Raw genomic sequence first — 7,500 nt, 5'->3', positions numbered from 1 at the left:
TATCATAACTAAACGTATTAAAATCACTATGCTCTGATTACTAATGGTATTGTTTGTTGTTCTTACTATTCGTATTACTATCGGATTCATGACCTTCGCTGCTGCTGCTGCTGCTACTACTACTACTACTACTACTACTACTACTACTACTACTACGGATAATTACTAGCAGTGTGAGGTCTTAATAGTTTCAAATAATGGTAAAAATAAGTAGTGGTGGTGATGGTCAGAGGGAGTGGTGGTGGTGATTGTGATGACTCACGAGTGGGGGAGAGGGAGGGAGAAAGAGAGAGGGAGGGAATGAAGAGGGAGAGAGGAAGAGAGGAAGAGAGAAAGAAGACAAGGATTCATTGTAGGGTTATAGAGATGGGGCGATGCTCTCTCTCTCTCTCTCTCTCTCTCTCTCTCTCTCTCTCTCTCTCTCTCTCTCTCTCTCTCTCTCTCTCTCTCTCTCTCCAAATTGAATCACGTAAAGAACATTGGCAACACTGCACGGGACTTATACGCATTAATTACGCAATCTTCGCTATTACGTCACTTGTCCTTCAAGCCTTCATTACGACAGGGTGCTGTGACGTTATAACGCGTCACTCCCTGCGTTACGTGTGGCGCTGTGGTGCTGCAAGGGAGTCATGTGGCGCCCGCTGAGTTTAATGAAAGGAATAATACAAAACATAAGGAAAGAAAATGAGTGAAACATTGTACAGGAAGAGTAAGAAGCAACATATTGAAGAAATAGAACGAGAGATAATAATATGACTAGATATGAAAAAAAAAACAAAGTTAATGTTAAACAAAAGTAAATGAATAAAGTAGGCGGAGAAAAAAAATCCGAAGAAAATAAGAAAAATGGGAAAATGAAACATGCATATTAAAAAATAAAAAAGTAAGAAACCAATCGAAAAAAATGAGAAAAACAAAGAAAAATGAGTCAGAAAAATAAGAGTGAAAAGTGAGAAAAGCAAGAAATATACGAAAAAAACGATAAGAGAACAAGTGAAAAAAAAAATCATACCAGCTCAAACAATAAAGAAATACAAGGTGTTATTCAATCAACAATGGTGACATACGCAATTCTGAGCATGGCAGCTGCTTCAAGATAATTAGCGAGCCCAGGTGACGCCGAAACACAGAGGAAGAACAATTGAGAGAGAGAGAGAGAGAGAGAGAGAGAGAGAGAGAGAGAGAGAGAGAGAGAGAGAGAGAGAGAGAGAGAGAGAGAGAGAGAGAGAGAGATTCCAAGTGGTTTCTGAGAGAGGTCTTAAGGACGTAACGAACCAAATAATGGAAGAGTAAGCCATGAGAGAGAGAGAGAGAGAGAGAGAGAGAGAGAGAGAGAGAGAGAGAGAAACACCAGACACTGAGACGCCCGGGGCACAACATACAGCGTTGCCACATCTCACCACCATCACCACCATCTTTGCGTACCTACTATCACCACCAGCACGATCACTACCACCACCCACACATCCCTCACCCTCCACGCCTCACACACTTCCACAACACTACAAACCAACAGGAACGGTACCCATTACACCACTACTCGACCAATAAACCACAAGACGACTCAAGACTCGACCATAGAAAATGTACTGCGACCCGCCATGTTTCCGTCCCCCTCATTTTGTTCATTCCACCCAACTCTCGTAAAAGGAAAGGGTATTAGTAGCACATTAGTTCAGGTATCACGTTTTTTCACCTCAATCTCACGCCTTGATAAGCTAAAAGGTGACGGGAGGTGATAGATGCCTGTCTCTACGAGCTCTCAAGTCTGGAATTCTAACATATAGCGACTTGTGGCATCTTCTCCCTCCTTCCCTCTCAGTGTCTCTCCCCTGCCTCTCTCCGTCCGTGCCTCGCTCTCCTGCCAGTTTACAATGCTCGGAATTTGATAAGCAACACCACAACTCACTGCAACAGACGCCCCAACGCTCTAGTGAGACCCTGGAAGTTAAAGCACCTCTCTTTTTTTCCGTCTTTCCGTCCCTCCTTTACGGAAACAAAAACTGCCGCCGGATTCTTGTGGTTGGGCTCAGGCGGGAAGGATCACGTCTACCTCCGCCACTCCACCACTTCCAAATTTCTCTTCCGCTGTGCCTGCGTGGTGTCAATCCTGCTTCCCCCTGCTCGGTCTCCAACACCTCCACAAGTCCTCAGCCCTCCAGCCCGCCGCTTCCATGGCGCGCTGCTTCTGCTGTTACTGCTATATTGCTATTACTGCTGCTGATGATAATTGCCCTCTTAAAGTATATCGTGAATAATGTTTCTTTGCGCAAATTTCAGTTAATCTAGTCCATGTAACAACAACAACAACAACAACAACAACAACAACAACAACAACTACTACTACTACTACTACTACTACTACTACTACTACTACTACTACTATATCAACACCATCATCACTACCACCACTACTGCAGTCACCAGAAGCAATGTATTGTAACTGCTGGCGTCACGGGAGTATTACACCCATCATGGCATTTTATTTTCTGCTGTGTTACTAATGTTACGTAAGTGAAAGATGTACGAATTCACTCCATATTTTCGTTTTCTTCAATACCAATATTATGCTTCTCTCTCTCTCTCTCTCTCTCTCTCTCTCTCTCTCTCTCTCTCTCTCTCTCTCTCTCTCTCTCTCGTTTTGTTCTTTTTTTCTTTCCATATTTCAATCGTTACTCTGAATTAACTTCGTGTTGTTATTATTTTGTTTCTTCTTATTTATTTATTTTTATTGTCTGTGTGTATCGTTATTATTATTATCATTATTATTATTATTATTATTATTATTGTTATTATTATTATTATTATTATTATTATTATTATTATCATCATCATCATCATCATCATCGGCAGGTGTGGTGATAGCACGGGCAACAGCAACAGTAGTAGTAGCAGTAGTAGTAGTAGTAGTAGTAGTAGTAGTAGTAGTAGTAGTAGTAGTAGTAGCAGTAGCAGTAGCAGTACTGGTGATGGTGGTGGTGGTGGTGGTGGTGGTAGTGGTGGTAGTAGTAGTAGTAGTAGTAGTAGTAGTAGTAGTACCACTATCATTATTATTACCCATAATTGTCATCACGACCACCATATTATTATTTTCATTAATATTATTGTTACAACAACTACTACCACTACCATTACTACTTCTACCACCACCACTATCACTAACAACACAAATGCCACACCAACAACAGGGAGGACATCACGAGAGAGATACGCACAAGGAGAACCAACGGATGAAGCCAAGGCCGCGAGATGGAGCCTTCCCTCCACCTCCACCACCACCACCACCACTGCTCACCGCTGTCCTGACTTCTGATGAGAGCCACACGAAGAGCGTCACCCAGCCCTCCCCTCCATCCCTGTACTGACTCACCGATTATCACACACGCCACGCTATCAGGAGAACGTGGAGACTGCACTAGTAACCCATAACTCCCACACACCTCAGCCTCTCTCTCTCTATAGGACATTTACTCTTTTAACACCGCGCTGATAAAGCCAACTAGTTCATGATCCCAGTGACAGTTTAACAATGTAGCTCCATTATTTTGTTTAGCATTATATTCTCACACATTTCTGCTTCTCTTGATCTGTTATATATACGTAGTGGAAGTTTACATTAAGGTTTACAATGTTTTCGTGATTAGATCCTAGTTTAACACGAATTATGTGTCATCTGAGAGAGAGAGAGAGAGAGAGAGAGAGAGAATCCTTCCACTCATTCATTCATTAAATCAGTTAGTCAACGAACCACTCATCCTGTCAGCCAACGAACCACTGATCATCCGGTCAGTGATCCAACAAACGAACGAACCGACAGACCAGTGAACAAGTAACGAAACCAGTGAACCCGGGGAGCAGTCAGAGAAGCAATAACACCTCTACGCAAAAACTGTATTAATATTGAGAACCACCCGCGTAAAATTGAACCCAGCGTGAAATATTACGAACCAAATGTATTAATCTTTTTCTTTCTTTTCTTCTCCATCCTGACTCTTTTATTGTAAGTTTCTTTAAACAACAAAACGAACGGATGTCATGTCACACACACACAAACACACACACACACAGAGAGAGAGAGAGAGAGAGAGAGAGAGAGAGAGAGAGAGAGAGAGAGAGAGAGAGAGAGAGAGAGAGAGAGAGAGAGAGAGAGAGAGAGAGAGAGAGAGAGACTTTCCATTGAGACGAATTACATTAAATTTCAAAACCTCTCCTTCCACTATCTTTATTCTTATCTCCACCTCCTCCTCCAGTTCCTCCGTCCTCCATTATCTCCACTCTTCTTCAGTTCCTCCATTCTCATCTCCTCCACCTCCTATTCCTTCTATTTCTTCACGTTTCTCTAGTGGAAGCTTTGTGGGTGCAGAAGGAACAGAAAGGAACACAAACGAGGAGCAAACAAGAATTTTAATACTTAAGAAAGTTACTGGAGGTTTTCAAGGCTGGAGAAGCAACGCAAAAAAACACAAACGAGGAGCAAATCAACACTTAATAGACTCTTAAGGAAGTCACTATTAGTTTTCAATACAGAAGAGGAACATAACTGAACACAAACGAAGCACGAACAACAAAAACTACTCGTGAAAGTTACTGACGGTTTTCAAGGGAGTGAAAAAAATAAATAAATCGAACACAAACGAGGAACAAAACACCAGCTTAAACTCAAATGGAAGTTACTGGAGGTTTTCAAGGATGCAGAAGAAACAGAAAAGAACACAAACAAAATACAAACGAACCCTAGTGGAAGTTATTAGGGGTATTCATGAGTACAGCTGAAACAGAAATGAACGAAACGAATGATGAGAAAAGGATGATAAGGATGGAATACAAAGGAAAGCCAAACAGCAACAGACCTTTTAGTCCTTGCGAGGCTGTTTGGTAACTACTTCTAACTAGCTACAGGGAAGAGAAGAGGAGGAGGAGGAGGAAGAGAGAGGCCAAGATAGAGTTCAAGGGTGATTAGAGGCAGTTAGCTCGTTCCCTCTGGCGTGGAATCCCAAGGCAATCCAGCAGTTAATTGTCCCTGCCCTGCCTCTAGGACCCGAGGATCGTTTGGGCGCCTTGATCCTGTTTGCCAATTAATTACTGGAGTTAGGGCATTAGTTTAGATCAGAATGGTTTGTTTGTTTATAATACTTGGGTTAAGGTGTAAAAACTTGCCTACTCTATCTAAGAGGGCTGCTGCAGAGAGAGAGAGAGAGAGAGAGAGAGAGAGAGAGAGAGAGAGAGAGAGAGAGAGAGAGAGAGAGAGAGAGAGAGAGAGAATCTAAGGCGTGACTAACTAACTTTCCCTTTCCTTTTATAAGACTCGCTGTGTGTGTGTGTGTGTGTGTGTGTGTGTGTGTGTGTGTGTGTGTGTGTGTGTGTGTGTGTGTGTGTGTGTGTGTGTGTCAGCATCACCAACACAATTTTCTACAAACTAAAAAATATAAAATAAATAAATAATACCGCATTTTTTCACCTTGCAAAAGAAATCTCACGTTACAAGGTAAAGGTTAGAGAGAGAGAGAGAGAGAGAGAGAGAGAGAGAGAGAGAGAGAGAGAGAGAGAGAGAGAGAGAGAGAGAGAGAGAGAGAGAGAGAGAGAGAGAGAGAGAGAGAGAGATGTTATGAAGACGTAACTTTCTCCTCAAACTTAACAACGCAAGACTACAAAACGAAGGGCGGTGGTGGTGGTGGTGGTGGTTGCGGTGGTGGTGGCAGTGGTGGTGGTGGTGAGTGAGTGAGGTTTGATATGTGGTGAACTGTGGTAGTGTGGTGTTGAGTGGTGTAGTAGCAGTGGTGATGAGATGCACTGATGGTGATGATACAAGATGGAGACTGGTGTAGTAGTGGTGGTGATGATGATGATGCAAAATGAAGGGACTGTAATGGTGGTGGTGGTGGTGGTGGTGGTGATGGTGGTGGTGGTGGTGATGGTGGTGGTGGTGGTGTAGTCGTCCCATCTTAGGGTCAACTTGTGGCGTGGTGGTGAAATCTGAGTGGTGATGACATGACGGATATGATGCCTGACCACGACCACGACCACGACCACCACCACCACCACCACCACCACCACCACCCCCTCCTCCTCCTCATTTTCTATTGTCTCATTCATCAGTAATCTTCCATCCTTTCTTCCAATAATATAAATGACATCATTCTCTCTCTCACTTTTGCATCATCTCTTTCTTTTTCTTTCTTCTTCTTCTTCTTCTTCTTCTTCTTCTTCTTCTCTACTTTACGTCTTTTCTTATTCCTTATTACATTTTCTTCTTTTCTTTCTTTTCTTTCACTGACATAACTAACAAAATTCTCTCTCTCTCTCTCTCTCTCTCTCTCTCTCTCTCTCTCTCTCTCTCTCTCTCTCTCTCTCTCTCCTTCTCTTCTTTACATTTTCTTTTCCTATTATCATCTTTCCTTCTTTTCTTCCTTCAACTAGTTTAATTTCTTCATTTTATCACATTAGCTTACATTTCCTTCCACTCCTCCTTTCTCCTCCTCCTCCTCCTCCTCCTCTACTTTTTTTCTTCTCACCCTTTTCTCTATTTCCTAAGTTTATCACGTAATTTATTAGTCCCCTTGGCATCATCCTTCTCTCTCTCTCTCTCTCTCTCTCTCTCTCTCTCTCTCTCTCTCTCTCTCTCTCTCTCTCTCTCTCTCTTGTTCTATGCACGTAATTCTCATTTTCTTTGTGTCTGTTATCATAATTCCTCTGTTCCCTTCATCATTAAATTATCTTTCCCTCCTCCTCCTCCTCTTCATCCTCCTCCTCCTCCTCCTCCTCCTTATCGTCCCAACCACACCTTGCTCCTCCATATCCCTCCTAATCCTTACCTCCTTCTCGCGCCTCATAAAACCTCCTCCTCCTCCTCCTCCTCCTCCTCCTCCTCACCCGAAGTCCGAAAAATAGGACGAGTACATGAGAATAATAAGCTTAATAGAACAAAGGAGGAGGAGGAGGAGGAGGAGGAGGAGGAGGAGGAGGAGGAGGAGGAGGAAAGAGGGAGACAAGAGAATAACAAACGATAATAATTCAGAATAAACGCAAATGAAACAAGATGTGAAGCAAGAGAGAGAGAGAGAGAGAGAGAGAGAGAGAGAGAGAGAGAGAGAGAGAGAGAGAGAGAGAGAGAGAGAGAGAGAGAGAGAGAGAGAGAGAGAGAGAGACAGAAGCGTGCAGGCAAGACACCACAACCACACATCCAACACAAAAAAATATATAATAATTTAAAATAAGGAGAGACGCTAGACCCTCGACTTCCTTGCGTGTTCCTTGCTATTGCTCACGAAGGAAGGAAGGAGGCAAGAGGAAGGAAGGAGGCAAGAGGATGGAAGGAGGCGAAGAACAGAGGAGGAGGGCGAAGAGAAGGAAAATTAGAGGTGAAGTTAGCAGTTGAAGAAGGAGGAGGAGAGGAAGGAGAGGGGAGGAAGAGGAGGAAAGAGAAAACAGCAAGAAATAAGGGACAAAGTGAGAGTAAATGAAAGGAAGCGAACGTGAATGAAGTGCAATTTGTGTCTA

Source organism: Scylla paramamosain, chromosome 16, assembly GCF_035594125.1.
Source record: "Scylla paramamosain isolate STU-SP2022 chromosome 16, ASM3559412v1, whole genome shotgun sequence".
Lineage (NCBI taxonomy): Eukaryota > Metazoa > Arthropoda > Malacostraca > Decapoda > Portunidae > Scylla > Scylla paramamosain.
Note: the sequence above shows the minus strand (reverse complement) of the source record.